The 18858-nt window shown below is 48.2% G+C and overlaps 1 protein-coding gene across 1 annotated transcript in view; it reads right to left on the bottom strand.

The window, feature by feature from the left end:
- The window catches only part of TFR2 (transferrin receptor 2), a 168045-nt gene extending 153654 nt beyond the window's left edge, over window positions 1-14391 (bottom strand). Inside the window, exon 1 of the mRNA XM_078669811.1 lies at window positions 14253-14391. The gene's annotated coding sequence lies outside the window, so the exon portion shown is untranslated. The remainder of the gene's footprint in view (window positions 1-14252) is intronic.
- Between the last annotated feature and the right edge of the window lie 4467 nt (window positions 14392-18858).

Raw genomic sequence — 18858 nt, 5'->3', positions numbered from 1 at the left:
CAAATACCGTCAGTATTTGCACAAAAACTTGTCTTTAATACAATCACCCTGAGGCCGCGTCATTACCTCTCATTTTCCGCTAGAAGTCAATGAGCCCAGGTTGGGCCGTAAGGGAAAGGACAGGTAAGACAACAGAGGTTCCCTAATCTGGCCCGAAATAAGGGAACTACATGTCAACGGCTCCTATGGTATAAAACAAGGACCTCAGAATACGCGACCCTCCCTTCCCCGAATTGTCGCAATACCCAAACCGGGAAAATGATCACCCCTGTTACCTCCCCTGTATCAGCCGCCCAAAACTGGAATTATGAAACGACCCCCCCATTTTCCGGTTGTGAGAGATGGGTCGATTTATACCCTTACCACAAGTTTCCTATGTCCCTGGTTGTTTCCCATAAAACCCCTGTCCTTCCTAATTAAGTAATCGGGCTGTAAAAGGTTACGTAGGATCCAGAATGATGTTTTTACAAGGTTAACAGACTAGTTCAAGGTAAAGAAATCATCGAAACGAACCCCGCAGTAGTTGCAAAGCAGGATGCACCGATAGAAAGGAAATGTTTAGCCATGTTCGTCTCTCAGCAAAATACCTGTGTAGTACCATGTTGACGACTTACTGTACCCTTTTGTAAATTTAAAACTCTAGAGAACGGCATATCTTTGCCAGATTTGTCTCACGAAGGTGGGTTACCATCAGATGAACTGTCATGCCTGTAATAAATAATTATGAAGGAAAGTCATAGTAAATCCAACAGACCCGTCACCGGTCATTCATATGCCAGTTGTGACCACTAAATATAACGGGCATTTTTATTCTTTGCCTGGAGCTGGGAGAGAAATAGACTTTTTGACTATCTTCATCTGCAAATTTTCTAAAGACTGTCTTTTCAAACTTGTTTAAGGGTACTGCCGTTGGAGGAGAGAAGGACCGGATGTGGGAGCACGAGGCCTGACTGCAGACTAAGGAACACTTGCGACATTAGCCAGGGCGAGACCACGACAGAAAAGAGCTGCAGGACGAGGCACTGTTTTCGACAACATGAGAAGAAAGGGTCGACCTGATGCCCCTGCTCGATATCCAGTGTCTTTCGACAAGTCCCCGCTCTCTGAATTCGGTCACACGCCCGCCTACTTGAAGTCTCTCGTTCCCCTAGTTTGTTCCTACTTTGGCCTTGCTCCATCCCCCTTTTTTCCTCTGACCTACCCTATGGACTGTTTTGTACTCTCTTCTTCCATCCGAACTTTCTGACAATCACCTCAAAGGCCACAGGGCGAAAAGGACCTTTTTCGACCGGAAACGCGAGGAAAGGGTCGTGCCCTGCAACGCAGAACTTAGAACAGAGCTGGACTTGTAGCTCCACCGCCGGTGCTCAACAGCGCCAACGAAAGACCACAAAGAACAATGAGAACTCGTAAACTTCGAACATTTGACATCCTCAATCACCGTTTCTGCTATGCCTCATTTCTCTCCCAGCCGCCATTGTATTGATCCTTGCTCCAATCCGAATCTGAAATATGTAATAACCTGCCAGTTCGCGTTATGATATGTACTTGCTGCTCTCGCTGCAGAACCGTTTTCTTGTATTTCATTCCTATGACTTTCCTGCTGAACAAGTTTATCAAAGTTTATCAAATAGGCCCACCTCCTAAAACTAGAAATGTTAAAATGTATTGTTTACAACTCTTTTTCATCTAGGGTTCCTACCGTTTTCTTTCTCATGCTCACCACAGTAGAACCGAATAGAAAATGAACCAGCAAGATGTCTTGAATATGTTAAAGGGAGGACTGTGGAAAATTAGTACGTTTTGGTGAACATTATCTGCGCCATCTTGCCCCTTCCCCTAATGCCACACTTTTGTCGTGCGCGCCCGCCATTTTTTTAAGATGCCCCGATCAGAACGAACCCTTTCGCATGCCGCTGGCCCCTGACATAGCCCTTCGCCTTCACTAAGCCTGCGCGCTGACCCCCCCCCCCCCCGCTTGCACCTGCCTTGAGTCGTAAACCCCTCTTCGGCGCTGCTCTGCCCCAGGCCCTCATCCTGTTCCCAGCGCGACACCTCCCCGCCTCCCTTTCATGATCTCCGGCCCTTAGATGCAAACCCCCTTTTTCCCTGTGTGCCCGTTTTGTCTTCCCCGTTCCCAGGCCGACACCCAGCTCTGCCGATACCATTCCTTGCCCCTCCCCGTACAATAGGAAGCTTCCCCCATCAAAGGATCCCCGGGTTGATCAAAGCCCCCACTCCATGAGATCCGATCAAACCCCCCACATTCCGTGAATCGGCGGAATATCCAGCTGCGTGATACTCATCACCTGTTATGACTAGGGTGGGGATTTCAACTGTAAATGTGTGTGGGAACGGGCCCCAAAGGGGGATTCCGGGTATGTCTTTCCGTATATCAAAGCTTTGTCACATGTATGTAAACTGTAATAAAAACCATAAACACTGTATATAAGGGGCCAGGCCTCAGACGTAAGTTAGAGCACCTCAGAACGATACCTTCTGTCCGTTTCGTTGTGTTCTCCTCCGGAGAGAATAATAAAAAAACTTGTTTCCTGCTTTCCAGTCTCCAGCGCCTGCCTCTTCATTGATTTAAATAACTAGAGGGTCACAGAGGCAATACCGCCGGGCAACTATCGATTGTCCCCGACCCGATTGAACTTTTTACAAACCCCAATCTATTTAATCTTTTTATCAAGCTACTTGCATATTTTATTAAATCTATCGGGATCTCTCTTATGTTATATGTAGAAGACACCCAAATAATTGTTTTCTTTCAGGATAATTCAGGAGAGATTCTGTCTAGATTCAGGCACTGTCTACTTTCAGTAGCCAATTGAATCTAACGCACAGAATTTAAGCAGAGATTAAACCAAGGTGCTTGTCTTCGTAGGATCATCAATGATCTTGTCATCCAATTGGTGGTGAAAAGAAGCAGGCACGCTTCCTGTTTTGCTCTCATTGGCTTGAAACCTTGAAGTAGACTTTGACGACTCTTTCATTCTCAGGACTAATTGCAAGATTGCGGCTTCATGTTACTCCTAATTAGTGTTTTCTTGGCACAATCATTCAATTTCTTCCCAAGGACGGCTGAAAGATGGTGATACAGGAAGTAATCACTTCTAGGATTGATTACTGTAAGTCACTATATCTAGGCTGCCAGATTATGTGCTGCGGAGACCGCCAACAGATCAAAATGGTGCTGCTTGCCTCATTCTGAGCCCTCCTCATTGATCGCCTATTTCTCACCACCTTACGGCACTTCAATGGTTACCAGTGGCCAAAGGATCTATCTTCAAGACTTTGGACCCCATTAGGATGGTGGGCGGATTGCCCCCGCCGGGCTGGCGGTAGCCACCGCCGGCCCGGCGGAGGCAATCCGCCCACCATCCTCACTGAAATGACTCCCTGCCACATTAGGATGGCTGGGGGGGTCCGCGGCGGACGGAAAGACCGTCCGCCGCTTTTCCGCCAGTCGCCTTTGCCACCAGCGGAAAAAGTGTTTTTATATGATGGCGGTGTCTGCGAGACACCGCCAACCATATCACAATGCTTGCGGTCCTATGCCTTTTCACAGCGGCATTGCTGCCGTGGAAAGGCATACGTCTTTGCTTTGGGGGCCCGTTGCGGGCTCCCAGGGTGAAGGGGGGTGGGGGGTGCACATGGGGGTTACCTATGGTACCCCCCAGCATTTGCATGCACAATGCGGCAGGCACTGCGTAGTGCCTGCCGCTTTGTGAATGCAAATGCAAAATATGCATTTTTAACATTGCTGCGGGTGCTGCTTAAAGCACCGCCCGCCGCAATGTTAAATATGCATGATGCGCCCGCTAGTGTGGTGGGCGCATCATAATGTGAACAGCGGGACCCCCGCACATATCGCGGGCGGTCCCATTTTCCTCAAGGATGGCGGGCGGACAAAGTCCGCCCGCCATCCTAATGGAGCCCTTTCTTTCATAGAGCTCTCTTTTCGAGGGTTTATCTACCTCATAGAAGCCTGAGTTCAGTATCAACCAGCTATCTCCAAACCCCTAAGGTCTACAAAGTCAGGTTTGAAAGTTGGGTCTTTGATTTCTTAGCTGAATCCTCCCCCGCCCTGCCCCTGGGCATTCGTATACCTGTTCATCATCCACAGTTTCACAGGGACTCAGAACGTTGCTTCTTATAACCTAATCTCCATCAGCCTCGCTGAAGCCTTAGCACGAGGACACCCAGTGTAAGGTAACTGCGCAGTTTGTAAATATTGTTCATTCATTCATTCAATCATCCATTCATGGCTCTGCACTGGCTGGGTGTGCGTGTCTGTATGTGTGTGATAGACTCCCAGAGAGCAGACACACCACCACTGTTAGAGTAAGAATTTCTGAATGAATGATGCTTCTATAATAGTATGGTCGTGGTACGGAATCCGTGAATCGCTTTCACTGAGACACATTGGCGAATGATGGTACAGCAGGAAGGGTTCAAGGAAGTGTTTCCTAGCAGCACTATGGCTGCCAAGAGACCCATCCACTGTTGTGTAGTTCCTAGGATCCCTCAGGACCTGCACGTTTTGGATGACCTAAACTGAGGGCTTGGTGTGCAGACAGACTCTGGACACCCCCCAGGAGGAGTCAGCCGTTCGACCTGCTAGCTCCTCAGTGCCACTATCACCCCTCTGTACTATACAGTGTGGTAGGTAGTTTCTGTAAACCACTGAACATGACAACCGCGATTCCTGAGGTATCGTGGAAACAATACGGTATCTTTCGTTCAGTCACTCGTGCTTGCTTTTCTCAGAGTACACATAGAATGACGATTGGAATAATTTCAATAAGTATTTATTGGTGAAGCATCAGTCTAGTATGAAACAAGTTAGCTGTGAGTATCAATAGGACAGGAGCAGGCAAATGTAATCGCTAGTACCAATATCGTGAAAAGTAGATATATTAATACCATAGTGCGAATAAAATAAATAAAAGCATATTACATAAAACAATAGTCTTGGCGTTTTCCTACGATGCGTATCCTACCTAACCGTGCCTAGCCCAGAGGTGTAGGTGAAGCATGTATGTGTAAGTGCTAAGATATGTCCTAATGGAACCTACTGAAGCCTAATGGAGTCAAGAATTCCCCGAGAAAATGCTAACGCCTCACCTGATGGTTCTGAATGAAGGACCCCGTCTCTGCGTCAAGGATGGCACCCCGCAAGGGATGCCAGGTCTATACCTGTCGAAGAATCAGCCTGCAAAGTCTCAGTCCAGCATGGAAGGAATTCTTCCTCTGCTTTGGCAAGGGGGGGGGTGAGAGTCTTTTATACTAAAGTGGTCACGAAGGGGTTTTTCTAGAATCGATCTGCTTTGAAAACATGTGTTAATCCCCTGCTAATCCTTTTCTATACAAACATGAACATATGCAGCTGGCTGTCGGCCATGAATGAAAAAAGTGGTGACCCTTGTACAGAATAAATCTACCGTGCCTGGGGACATGTTTTGTGTCCGTCAGGTACAGGGATTAAGATATGGTATCAAGAGCCTGGTGTCGGAGAGACAGAAGTCAGCTACTGGGTAAAAGGTCACCTGTGTAAGACCGTTATGTCGCGTGGATGGGACGCAATCTATGTAATCGGTATATATATGATGGAACTAACCTAAGGGACATGACACCACCCTTGCTTTGTGTGACACAACAGACACCTTCAGCCAGATGAGATGACTGGCCAATGTACAAATAAATGGCCACATCTTGTGAAATGACCTACTACCTGGGTGATCAACAATTTTAATGCCAGTTATCAGAAAGGAAGTGAGAGATCCCATAAGGTTTAGGTGACAGAGCCAGGCCAGATGTTCAGGTTTCTGTGCACACATTCTATCACATGTTCTTTTAGAAAAAAGGACTTCAACTTCCAAAAGTGACTTTGTGAAAAATCTTAAGGAACAAGATTGGAACAGATGTTGTCTCTGAAGCAGCGATGAATGCATGAAACAAAGAACCTTTTATCGTAGGAAGTGAGAGCCAATTGGATCAAAATATTTGTCGCAAAAAGTGGTCACAAATTAGACACTGAGTTTTGGGGACTAGTTTTAATTTTGCAACCTACCCAATGAATATTAATTAGGAAGGTTTCTATTTGCAATCCCCTGTGATTGGCTATAAACCAGGGATTGTGACCTGCAAGGAACCGCGTATCGCCATCCCTGTGCTTGTATTCCCATATGGGAAACTTTTATTTTTATAAAACTAGCCCGTGTTCCTTAAAGGAATGGAGCTAATATATATTTTTTTAATCCTGTTTGGGAACATTGGGGTAGGGGCAGTTGTGCTCTGGACAGCTGGCTACTCTCCCCTCCCCAGGGTGCCTACAGCTTCACAAAGTGCAACGTGTTCCAAATGGACACCCTTGTAAATCGGTAAAAAGAAAACCACCTTTGAGGTGCCAATAACTGATCAATGTTTTGAGACCCCAATTTTTATCAACACCAAATCGCTATTAGGAAGGAACGCCCCTTTCAAACCTCTCCTTAATTGCATTTTGGTTTGGGTCACTAAATGCACTTTACGAGTCGGAAATGCTTTCATGATTCGAAAAATGGGCTTCATCGATACTAATGCGGTTGCAAATGCTGTGATTTTGCAAATGTCATAGTTTTGCACTTGTAAAATGTCCCTGTGCATTAGACTCCTAGGGCCTCATTTATGAGGCCGTGCGTCACTTTTACGCCGCCGGTGTGTCACTTTTTGTGACGCACCAGCAGCGTAAAAAATGTGCCTTGTTGCACCATATTTACAAAGTGACGCATCTAGGTAGATGCGTCACTTCGTAAATCCCTGCGCTACATTATACCTACGCCAGGTATAATGTATGCAGGGGGGGCGTTCTGACGCAAGAAAGGGTCATAGAAGTGACGCAGTGAAATCTATAAGATTTCATTGCCCCACTTCTAGGACACAAATGCGTCAATTTATTACGCCTGCCTCACAGCAGACGTAAGACTGACGCAGGCCCATTGCTGGAGTTGCGTCACTTTTGTGACACTACAGCAATGCGTCACTTTTGCGCCTACAGATACGTCAGAAATACTGACGTATCTGTAACTCCTTGCACAATGATGCGTCATACTGTAAATATGACACATCATTGGTGTCGCAAGGAGGGCGCAGAGAAAAGTGATGCATCGCTGTTTTCACGCAGCGATGCATCACTTTTCATAAATGAGGCCCCTAGATAGGAATGATGACAGTGAAGGGTTAACAAAGGCCTGGACAGAGGCAGTAAGGTGGTCAGAGATGGGGACCACAGGTGGGCGGCACCAGGTATGCTGCTTCTGGTTCTCTCCTGGTAATGGAAGCACAACTGTTGACAAATCTTCCTGATGTGTAAATATTTGATCCCGATAACTGCTCTGCTCTGGCCGGATCATTCTGTCTCAGAGCTGAAAACAAGCGCTTTGAGTTTGCGGCTGTCAATGATTCTTTCATTGCGGCAGGACAGACTACTAGTCCTGCCAGGGACCTCCATGCCATGCGTGGCACTTTCAGCCTGGCTCAGCTTTCTGATCAGAAGCACTTGTTTGATTTGCTTTTGAGATTTATATAGCGCTCGAATGCCCAGCGGCGTCTGGTACTTGTAGTTTCACTTTACTCATTAAAAGTATGAGCCCCACCTCCATTACCTTAATCCCACCCCCTTCTTCATCTCATTAAATGAATGAATAAAGGTTCATATAGCGCTCCCAACGGATCCAAGCGCACCGAGGCACTGGCCTCCTCTCTTCCTATGCGCCGCCTCTTCCTTTCTTTCCCATTGTTCTCAACTTCCTCTCTCCTTCCACATGTTGAGTTATGCAGATTGGTAGAGAGCGCTATCACCCGGAGGGTATCCTAGCCCTGAGCATGTGCTTCTCTATTGCAAAAACAACAATTGATGGACAGAATGCAGCACAATGGCAAAACATTCACCCCCAGTCACAGATCTGGGTTTAATCCATCGTTATTTTGCTCACCACGCCACCCCAGTTCAGACATGGCCATATGCAAATCAGTCTTGACCCTGTGCCTCATGGGAACAGTCCAGCCTGAACTGCATGTAGCCAAACATAGGGCCTAGTGGGACTCCTCGAAAAGACAGGTCTTGAGGTTCTTGTGTATTCCAAGGACTGAGGAGGCTCTTATGCGTAGCGGCAGTTCCTTCCACATAATGGGAACAATGTAGGAGAATGCTCGGCCGCTGGATCTGGTTTTCCGTATGCATGGGATGGGTGCAGGAGAGCAGACGAGTGGCGGTGTCTGGAAGGTTTGTGGAAGCAGACGTGATTGTTGGGGTATGCTGGGCCAGGGTTATGTAGTGCCTTGAAAGTGTAAGCCAGGAGTTTGAATTGTGCGGGCTTGTGTATGAGGAGCCCGTGGAGCTCAATCAGGTGTGCTGTGATGTGAGTGCAGTGTGGGAGGTTGAGAGTGATTCTGGCCGCTGAGTTCTGAACGGTCTGCAGCCTTCTGGTAGGTTTTGTTGGTCCCGGCGGAGAGGGTGTCTATGCATCTCCGCCTCGCTTTCTACTCAATTTTTTCCATCTCCTTTTGCTTCATAACCTCCCTGCACCTAACCCTCTTCCTCCTTAACGGCCCCTCTTGTTATTTCGTCTGTTCTTTCTGACTCCTCCTTTTACCCCCACTCCGTCACTTCCCATGAACCCTGGTAGGTCGTGATAAATGTGTAATCCGTGCAGCCTCTGCAGTGTAGCTGGGAGTCCTGTATTATGTGTGTGTGTGTGTGTGTCTGTGTCTGTGTGTGTGTGTGTGTGTCTGTGTGTGTCTGTGTGTGTGTGTGTGTGTGTGTGTGTCTGTGTGTGTCTGTGTGTGTGTGTGTGTGTCTGTGTGTGTGTGTGTCTGTGTGTGTCTGTGTGTCTATGTGTGTCTGTGTGTGTGTGTCTATGTGTGTCTGTGTGTGTGTGTGTGTGTATTTGTGTGTCTCTGTGTGTGTGTGTGTGTCTATGTGTGTCTGTGTGTGTGTGTGTGTTTGTGTGTGTGTGTGTGTCTGTGTGTGGTTGTCTATGTGTGTCTGTGTGTGTCTGTGTGTGTCTGTGTGTCTATGTGTGTCTGTGTGTGTGTGTGTGTCTATGTGTGTCTGTGTGTGTGTGTGTTTGTGTGTGTGTGTGTCTGTGTGTGTGTGTCTATGTGTGTCTGTGTGTGTGTGTGTGTGTGTGTTTGTGTGTTTGTGTGTGTGTCTGTGTGTGTGTGTCTATGTGTGTCTGTGTGTGTGTGTGTGCGTGTGTGTGTGTGTGTCTGTGTGTGTGTGTGTGTGTGTGTGTGTGTGGTCAAAGCATAGATTGCGGGTATACATCCTTCTAGTGAGAAAAGGGCTCCACAACAAAAAGAGTGTTTCCTTAACTCTCACCACTGCCTGTTACCCCTCTTACCCGTGAACACCATTATTTCACATTTAACACAACCAGAAGGCCTCGGTTGCACACATAACGAACAGAAAAAACGTTGATTTAAAAAAAATCAATGAGTGAAATAAAGTCCAGTCTTGAAGCCACTTAAAACTGTCATCATTTACTCAGCTGTTGTCTCCGCTGGCACCCAACAGTGGCTCGTGGCCTCCAAGTATAATTCTCTAGATTGAAATTTCTTCAGTAAAAATGGAAAAAGGAGTATGTTTTTACTTCAAAGCCTCTGAGAATATAAGTTGTGTTTCCAGCGCCTGGATACCTTCACGGGTGACAAGTAGCGCTCTACAAATCTACTGATTGATGTTTTATCTTTTTTAACATTGCTCATATGTATTTAATGATAATAAGTTTTGTTTATTGATTCGTGTATTGTACTTTTATGATTTTAATTAATCGAATAAAGTGGTTTGACTGACTGATTGATCGGCCGCGATCTTTTGTACATTCTCCTGCACTGGCCAAGGCCGGGGGGCTCCCGTCTCCTGCTCTCAGGCCTCATAGAACGCAGATTTGCACCGCTTCAGATGCACTCAAAGTATAAGCATTACATGAATAACCATCACAAATTAAAAATAAAGACACTTATGGTCTTCATTCCTGGTGATAAAGGTTTCTGAAAGGTATTTTCTGCAGAACCGGTCTAGGTTGGGTCTGGTGCCAAATGTCCCTGCCAGGCCGCTCTCCAGGCACAGCCTTTGTGCAAAGAGGCCCCTCACAGCAGGGCAGGCTATGGTCTGGGACTGGGACCCCCAAAACCGAGACTCAAAGAGGTGTGCGGTGCCAGAGGGTCTCTGCCATCAGCCAGGGGGGAGGGTGTGGTCCGTCGGCTAGACTGCCGACTCTGGTGCTGGAAACCAGGGTCCGAGCCTCAGGGTCGCGTCCACATCCTGGGATTCTGGGCAATTCGCGTCCACATCCTGGGATTCTGGGCAATTCGCGTCCACATCCTGGGATTCTGGGCAAATCACTTCATCTCCCCGTGCCTGAATGTGTAATGTAAATACGGTGCTCATGTAAAGCGCTCCAATACCTTTGGGTCGAGTTTACACTATATAAATATGCAACAAAAAACAAAAAAAAACAACAACAAAAAGTCTGAAAGTGTGATGAAGAAAGACAAAAGGGCGGGCATCACCCAAAAGATCCCCTTCACCTTACATGACAGAATCTGCAGTTCTGGCTTCTCCTCGACCCTCTATCAAAGGTCAGAGCAGCAGACCCTGGCTACCGGAATCCATTTACTTTTTAAAGGGACACTTCCGTGTCTGAATCTCCACCTACAAGAATGGAGGCAATGCATGTCCAATGACTAGGGAAGCCATCCTAGCCCTCTCTCTTGTGACACGTCAGACCAGAGGTGTCCTGATGGAGCCGTCTGTGCTTTATTTTTATTTATTTAAAACACTTGTAAAGCGCAACTGTCACCTGACAGGTATCCTGGCGCTGAAAGCTTACTCCTAAGATGGAAAGAGACGGGAGGCTAAAGGGAATTAGAAGTGAACGGAATTGGGTAAGAGCCAAGTTTTAATTCGCTTTCTGAATGGCAGGAGTTGTGGAATTTGGCGAATGTCGACCGGCAGACTGTTCCATAGTTTGGCGGCGGCCACTCTGAAAGATCTTCCCCCGGTCCTTACCTTGTTAAATCTGGGTACCAACACAAGGCAGGCTGAGGTGGATCGAAGAGTTCTGGTGGGGGTGTACCAGGAAAACAATTTTTGTAGGGATCTGGGGCCCGTTCCGTGTAGTGCCTTGAAGACAAGGCAGAGTGCTTTAAAAGCTATTCGCTGCTTCAAAGGGAGCCAATGTAGTTCGGCTAAGGCTGGTGTGGCCGAGGATCTCCTGGTCCAACCAAGGGCCAGTTTGGCTGCAGCCGACTGGACTCTTTGGAGTCTGTCCAGTAGAACAGCTGGGGACTCGAGCAAAAGAGCATTACAATAGTCAAGGCGACTGAGGATAGTGCACCTGACTATTAGTGCTCGGGCCTGGGTGGGGAGTAGTGGCATGATTTTACGTAAAGAACGCAGTAGGGCCGAGCAGGTAGAGACTGTTTTGGTTACCTGCGTTTGCATGCTGAGGTTGTTGTTTAGCATAACACCCAGATTGCGGACACTAGTGACCGGCTGTGGTTTTTCTGGATTTTCCGGGGGCCAGAATTCTGTAGGAAATAGGCGAGGAATCCGGCTCCCAGAACAGAACAGGACCTCGGTCTTGGAGGAATTGAATTGCAGGGAATTCAAGTGCAGCCAGCCGGCTGTGTCTCTTAAGCAGTCATGGAACGATTCCATGGGGATTGAGTCTTCCCCCTCCCAGGAGAGGATGAGCTGGGTGTCATCCGCGTAGTTTACAGTTTTCAATCTGTGGGATTTGATTAAAGTGACCAGTGGTTTTAGATAAACGTTAAAAAGGATCGGGCTGATGGACGAGCCCTGGGGTACACCGTGAAGCACTGGAGAAAAAGCGGATTGAAAAGGGGGGAGGGACACAGCCTGTTTCCTATCTCTCAGGTATGAATGGAACCAGAGCAGGGCGGTGACTACTTATAGTGACTACTGTGTGCCAGACCCGAGGCTGGACATCAACATACATCCACCATTTGGAGAACCTCCTTTCAGGGTTTGCCTCCAGACATTATTTGAGGCTTCCAGCCCCGAGGCGATCAGCTGTTCTTGCTGAAGTGGTGGTGGGCAGACTGTTTACCTTCTTCTAGCACCTGTCAAAGTACCCAACATAGCCTTATCTTCGCATGCAAATAAAGTTGTTTCTGCAATCTTGCATTCCAGGAAATGCCCATTTGAGATTGGTCTGTAGTTGTGGGGGTCTGACGTGCCCAACTTGTTTTCCTTAATGAGGGGTTGGGTCAAGTGTCTGAAACAGGACACAATATTGCATTCTATATATATTTAGGGCCATATGTATCAAGGCGAAATGGGTTCGCAAACGCCGAAATTCGCAGAATTCCGGCGTTTGCGAACCCATTGTCGCTAAATGGTATGTATGAAACAATTTTGGTGCAAAATAAGGAATCGCAAAATTTGCCATTCCTTATTTTGCGATTGCATTTAAGGAATTGCAAATTTTGCGATTCCTTAAATGCAATGTATCAAGGAATAAAAAATTCCAAAATGCCATTAAGGAATTGCAAATTACCACCAACTTCTAGTTGGTGGTAAGTTGTGAATTCTTTTAAAAAAGCATTTATTTAAAAATCAAAAGGTGCCATGTGACGCTCATACATGCCCTTAGGGCATGTATGTGCGCCATATGCGCACACATGTCATTTTCACGGGTGCAGCAGGGTGTCCTTTGGACACCGCTGCACCCTTGAAAATATTCTCAATTTGCGATTAGCAAATTGCTAATCGCACATTTCCCCTTCATTCCTATGGGCCTCCTGGCCCATAGAAATGAATGGGAAATTATTCCTTAATTGCGATTAGCAATTTGCTAATCGCAATTAAGGAATTTTAAGGAATCGCTAAAAAGAAGCGATTTTCTACATACATACCATTTTGCGATTTCTAAATAGCGATTCCTTAAAAATCGCTATTTAGGAATCGCAAAACGGAATGTTGATACATATGGCCCTTAGAGCATAATATTCTATGTTTTAGGTTATAGGTGGGATGTCTGGAATTATGGGCCCGATTCACAGAGACTTAAGACAAAATCCTAACTTCTGTGAATACCAAAAGTAGTAAGTTTAGGATTTTGTCTTCAGTTAGTTCTGTGAATCAGCCCCTCAGTGACAGAGAACGACCAAGTTGTACCGTAGGCTGGCTAAATTATACGGCACGGGAAGGCAAATTATGCAGACACTGGATCTAAAGCTATGCAACGTGTTTGGAGTTGTTTTACAGTCTGAGAGCCCTGTCGAAATAACCGATGCGTTGATGTGAACGAGAATTTGTGTTAACACTACAGCGAGGAAAAGAAACCAGGACTGAGAAGGAGCCACTCTGTCCACCTTGTAAGAATTACATGTCAAAATGTCAGTTTTTTCCCCCTAGTAGAGACAAAAGCACTTCTTAGATGTATCACATTATTTGTATTTACATTGTCTGCGCTCCATGGTCACATCTTTAAATGTCTGATCTCATCATTAAATCGCTGAAGTTGTCGGTTCACTTTCTAAAGTGCCTGGCTCATCCTTGCATCCGGAGGGCAGCACTTTAGCAACTTCTGATCTGCTTGAGATAGAATTGGCTATCTCAAACATTATGCAACAGATGGATGGCCATTCACGTGCGGCACAGATACACTTATAAAGAAGGTGTGCTGAGGGGCCTTGTTCCAGTGGCCCCAGGCTTTTTAATGCTGAAGTGTTTAAAAAACACATTATTGCCTGTGTGTGCCAGCCATTTTTCAGAGACAGCGCCCTGCCCTCCCACTATTAGTTTCTCTAGAGCTTTCTGTGTAAAGTGCTCTGCTGCCGTCGGTCGAGTGGGGGCCGGGGGTGGAGGTGTGGCGGGAGGGGGAGGGGGGCACAGTTACAGCCTCTCCCCGGGCCTTAGGACGGCCCACCTCGTCCAGCAGTCCAGGCGGCACCAGCGGCGAAGCAGAGAGCGAGGAGCCACAGAGTGGGAGGGCCCGTGGCCCCTGCCATGACCTTTGACCCGCCCAGAAATAGACTTACATATATTCGGGGCTCCGTCACGTGCCCCATCCATACACTAGGAGACTTTAGGATGGGGCGTGGGTCCTCACTGTAGTAGGGAGGGCAGAGCCAGGTGATTATCAGGGGGCGGGGTGGGAGGGGGGGGGGAGGGGTGGCATAGGCCAGCAGAATAATTGGGGCATTTCACTAGAGGAGGGGTCGGTACTCACCGTGAATGCTGAGCACAGCGGGGGTCCACTCCCAGCGCGGCCAGAGTCCTGCCGCCGGCATGTGTGACCGTGGGCTGGCTCTGCTGCTGTCGCTCGCACGATTCTCTCTCAGCACCTTTCACAACACCCCTGACCCTGTTACCTGCCCGCTCTATCGATGACCTCTCCCCCGAGCCGTGCCCACCGTTACTGCACCCTCCCACTTTAGTTCTTTATCTCTGGGCCTCTCTGGCCATCTTTCATTATATTATGTTAATTATTATCCACCTTTCCCTCCTTTCCCAGCACATCCGCGAGTCATTATCCATCAGTCCACTGCAGTGCCAACAAACGCCATACTGTCCCTCACCACAAGATGTCACTGTAATCAATGCCATACTAGGCCTGACCTCAAGATGTCACTGTAATCAATGCAATACTGTGCCTCACCACAAGATGTCACTGTAATCAATGCCATACTGTGCCTGACCTCAAGATGACACTGTAATCATTGTCATACTGTGCCTGACCTCAAGATGTCACTGTAATCAATGCAATACTGTGCCTGACCTCAAGATGTCACTGTAATCATTGTCATACTCTGCCTGACCTCAAGATGTCACTGTAATCAATGGCATAGTGTGCCTGACTACATGATATTATTGTAATCAAGGCCGCACTGTGCCTGACTACATGATGTCACTGTAATCAATGTCATAATGTGCCTGACTTTATAATGTCCCTGTAATGAAGCCCATATTGTGCCTGACCACAAGATGTCCCTGTAATCAACATCATACTGTGCATGACCACGTCACTGTAATGATTGTCATACTGTGGCTGACCACAAGATGTCACTGTAATCAATGCCATACTTTGCCTGACCTGTAATCAATGCCATACTGTGCCTGACCACATGATGTCACTGTAGTCAATGTCATACTGTACCTGACCACAATATGTCACTGTAGTCAATGCAATACTGTGCCTGACCACATGATGTCACTGTAGTCAATGCCATACTGTGCCTGACATCAAGATGTCACTGTAATCAATGGCATACTGTGCCTGACCTCAAGATGTCACTAATCAATGCCATACTGTGCCTGACCGCAAGATGTCACTGTAATCAATGCCATACTGTGCCTGACCGCAAGATGTCACTGTGAGAAGTTGGCCTGATGTGCAGTGCTCACTATTCTAGTGATCACTATATATCAGTCCAAACAACCCTTATTGATGATTGGTTGTAAGTCAACCTTATAGACCAGCTATCCTAGTAGCATGGATACGAGCAGTCTAAGGCTAAGACTCTAGAGGGCGTGTTAAGCCAGCTGTTTTACCATCACATTACCCCTTGAACACCCAGTGAAAGGACACCACACAAGTGTTATGAAAATAAACAGTGTATTTATTAGAATCACAACAACCCTGTACTCTTTATGAGGACAGGGTGCTAGGCACACAACAAAACTCTTACGAAAATACTTAAGTTAGCACGGTATACACAAATGCCCGAGGGGCACGAAAAACCATATACTCTGAAAGTGGAATGCGAATTACTAGCAGGTAAGTAACAGTACTAATAGGCTTTGGAATCGCTAGGACTGGACTAGGGAATCGTTAGATTACTTCTAGGAGGCCCAGGGGACTCGGGTGCAGAGTGTGCACTCTCACGCGGGATGCGGGACAAAGTCTATGGAAGCTAGAATTTACAAAGTTAGTGTTCACGGGCGAACCCGACCTGGTAGGGAGAAAACGACAGTGGATCCTGACCCTTGGATAGTGAGGCTATGCTGGGACACCGAAGTGCCGAAGTTACCTAGCCCAGGGGCTGCAGCTGCATAGGTCTCAAAAGACGTCGGGAATCCTCGTTGCCGGACCAGGAGCCTGGAAGGAAGGAGTTGCTGGCAGGCGACCAGTGAAGATTTTTCGAGTGATCCAAGCCTGGATCGAAGATGGATGACACCTGAAAGCAGAGGGGACCAAGTTCGTGACTACTAGCCAGTAGTCAGTGGGCACCAGGAGGGCACCGGATGGCAGTCACCTCGACTAGGTGAGTGGGCGACGCTGGCTCTGCAGATCTCACGGACCAGGAGGCGTTGTCGGCGACCAGGATGGAGAGGCGAGCTGTCCCACGATGGATGAAGCTGTCGGCGTCGAAGTTACCCAGGATTGGGCAACACGCCTTGGCTAATTCAAGCCCACGCGGTGGACTCAAAATGGCATCTGGAGTGGACCAGGAGGGTCCGGGGTGCTCCTCTTTTGGAAGGGAGCAAGGGCCAGTCTGGAGCAACCAGACCAGCAGCAGAAATGTCGTCGGGCGTCGTTCAGAAGGCCACAAGCCAGCGGGCTAGTAGCCAAACAACGCGGTGAGCAGCAAAAAGCAGAAGGGCCCCACGCAGATCGTGGAGATGCTGGGAGGCTGCACTTCGGTGCTGGAGCTGCTCAGGGTCGGGGCTTCTCGGACCCCAAAGCACTCACCAGGAAATTACTCGGCGGGCTTGCGGGAAAGAAGTCGTGCAGTCTTGCAGATGGCCGGTCCCTCGAGGTCTCGTCGCACCCACGGTTCTCAGCTGGGCTGTAGAGGTGGGTAGAGGTCCGAGGTGCCAGGGAAGCCGGTTCTCGTCGAGCTGGGCAGTCGGATTCCGGAGGAAGGACTTGTAGCAGACCGCAGTGTTCTTAGATGGTGCCTGCGGATGCAGGGTGACTACTCCTTAGCCACAAGGGAGAAATCTTAGGAAGAAGTCTTGAGTTCCTTTCGTAGAAAGTAGTTTCAGGATTCAAAGATGATCTGACTTGGAAGGGGGCCAGTTCCTACCTTTATCCTGTAAAAAGGGGCTGGCACGCGACTAAGTCCTGCCCTGGGGGTGGGACCAGGAGGGGGGTGGTTACACCCACTTCCTTGGCGGGCTTTTCCCCAGCACAGGGTCTGGAGTGTCCCTGGAACTGGTTCAAGCCAGCCTATGCACAGTGAGCACCGGGGTGCCACGTGCAGTCACCTTCCTCTGAAGCCCTGCCTACCTACAATACACAAAATCCTGTCTGGGACGGTGCTGGCACCGCCCTGCTCTGGGAGGACTCCCAGCAGCAGGAGGGCAGACTTGTGTCTCGGTGGCAGCATCCATTTTGTGGAGCTGAGGCTCTGTTTGACTTTAACCGGGGTTAGGGGTTACATACATGTCGTGTCCCTCTAGAAGGGTGGAATGCTAACCCCGTCGCCAGAATTGGCGAGGGGTTAGTATTCCAATTCGTATGACACCTTACTCGACATGTTTTGATAAAGCGATACCAGAGTTGGCATTTAACCGCGAGGATTATAATGCACTTAAGAGTATATGGTATGCGATATCATGGAAACGGCTAAGGGATAGATCCCGGAAGCCGCAGACAGGCTTAGCTCAGGCCAGAGCACCATCTCACACGATTCCAAGCACTCTGCCTTCAGGATTGTTAAGGCCTGCCATAGGAGTGACTGATAGGAGATCTGTGTGTCCATTTTAGGGTTAGATATAGGTATACTATATCTAAAGCAAAGGGTGAGTACACCACCTTGCCCCAGCTGTCGTGCAGCCAGTTGTGTCAGTTTTGGATGGCCAGCCAGGGGTGGCATAATACATGCTGCAGCCCCTGGTAGGCCCTGGGTACACCTATGCCCTGGGTACCTAAGGTACACTGTACCGGGACTGATAAGGTGACTCAGTATCCAATTTAGATATGTACCTAAGGTACATGGAATCCATTTTATAGAGAGAGCAGTAGGCCCGGGGCCCTGAATAGCAGGGTCCCAGGTCAACTAAGTCAGAAAACCAGCAAAACACCAGGCAAAAAGTTGGGGGCAACCATAGTCAGGGATCTACCTTCCTACATAACCCCCCCCCCCAAACGAAAGGAGATAAGGCTAGCCTTGCCAGGTAAGCCTATATTGCCTGAGTGGCCATATAAGGAAGTACCAGCACTGGCATGGTTACCCCCTATCTCATGGTCCACTAAGCAATCCCTCACCCTAAGGGTGTCTGAGGGTCTCCACCATAGGGAATCTCTACCTGTGGTGTGTTTTGGCAAAGTAAAAGGCTGGTGCTGAAATGGAGTACTGAAGTGAGGCTCCACTAATTTTGGGCTCAGCTTCCTCCAATCATTTTCCACCATAGAGGCCTTTCTTTCCAAGACTGAGTTGTTTTGGGCTCTCAGGGTCAACCTCTGGCTACCTACAGCTGGAGGTTGGGTCCCTCTGTTTGGCTTACTGGAGGGACAGATCAGGTTTGGGGCCCTCAGGTCCCAGGTTTGGCTGTGCCCAACAGTGTCCATCTGTGGGAGGTCCCTAACTAAATTTAAGGGGGATCCCTCAGGAGTTGGTTTTATTTTCACTTGGCTAGGACTACTAGCTTCAGTGCCCTTAATCAGCTGATTGGGGAATCTTTTTGGACGGGGGCCCTTTGGGGCCCACCACTGGCCTCCCTGACCTCTACAGCCCTGGGCTGACTGAGGCAGGGTAGAGAGGGGCAGGTTACCTGCTCCAGACTGGGTCCCACCTTGGAAGGGTCCACTGACATCAGGGGTTCTGCCAGGCTAGGCCTGACTACCTCTGTGGCAGTTTCCTCACAAGGGGTCAGATCAGTTCCCTGAG

Source organism: Lissotriton helveticus, chromosome 12 (genome assembly GCF_964261635.1).
Source record: "Lissotriton helveticus chromosome 12, aLisHel1.1, whole genome shotgun sequence".
Taxonomy (NCBI): Eukaryota; Metazoa; Chordata; class Amphibia; order Caudata; family Salamandridae; genus Lissotriton; species Lissotriton helveticus.
The sequence above is the reverse complement of the archived record's forward strand: the minus strand, read 5'-3'. Positions and strand labels throughout refer to the sequence as shown.